Source organism: Fragaria vesca, linkage group LG5, assembly GCF_000184155.1.
Source record: "Fragaria vesca subsp. vesca linkage group LG5, FraVesHawaii_1.0, whole genome shotgun sequence".
In the NCBI taxonomy this organism is placed as follows: domain Eukaryota; kingdom Viridiplantae; phylum Streptophyta; class Magnoliopsida; order Rosales; family Rosaceae; genus Fragaria; species Fragaria vesca.
In genome coordinates, this window is record NC_020495.1 from 20,973,227 (window position 1) to 20,974,050 (window position 824).

An 824-nucleotide genomic window follows, 5' to 3' on the forward strand; every position below is an offset into this window, starting at 1 on the left:
GCCAGTGGCTCCATCAGCGGCGTACCGGTTCGTGCCTTTTGATACGCCTCTTATTTCCGCGAGGGTATCATCATCGGAGGCGGAATCCGTCGCGTCCGCCTCCTCGCCCTCAGGTAATGAAAGATGAATGATGTGTTTTCTTATAATTCTCCGATTTTAATAATCAATTTGGTTATCATGTGATAGACACCGTCGGAGCGAAGCCGGCAAAAAAGAAGAGAGGCCCCGTCACAGGGAAGGCTCTCGAGAAGTTCGTTGGTACATCAGGGAGGATTGTCATCGGTACTGACGGGGATGGCGACGTAGTATCGGGCGGGAAGTCGAGGACGTACTCCGGCCGCGTGGGAGCGCTCTTTAGGGATAGAGTCCCTATGTTGTGGTCAGACTGGGGCGAGGTCCCGCAGGAGGTTAAGGACATGGTCCACAACGCGATGTCGGTTAGTTTATAAAATGCCTGAATAATATTATGTATTACATTGTAGATTTCTGGAAAAACTAAACTAATAAACGGTTAAATACAGGCGTGGTTTGAGGTTCCCGAGCCCTTGAAGAGCAGCTGGGCGGACTTTGTGCATGGGGGAAGGTACGTTGGGAAATTAATGAAAAAACAAAACTGTATGTCATATTAATAATATTTCTAATATTTTTGTTGTATTTGTAGGTACAAGGAGTGGAAGAACGAGTTGCGGATCCATTGGACTACGCACGGGAACGCACATTCTGCTACCCCTGCTGAGTTCCAGTACAGAGAGTACGAGTGGCGTTGGCTTCTGACATCAGAATTCAACAACCCTCGTAAACAGGTATTTAAATAAATTAATTAG

At 47.1% G+C, this 824-nt stretch overlaps 1 pseudogene across 1 annotated transcript in view; it reads right to left on the reverse strand.

Moving 5' to 3' along the window:
• Positions 1-824, reverse strand: part of LOC101301203 — a pseudogene marked incomplete at its 5' end in the record, with an annotated part of 12,076 nt that overhangs the window by 10,646 nt on the left and 606 nt on the right. The gene's annotated exons all lie outside the window — the stretch shown is intronic.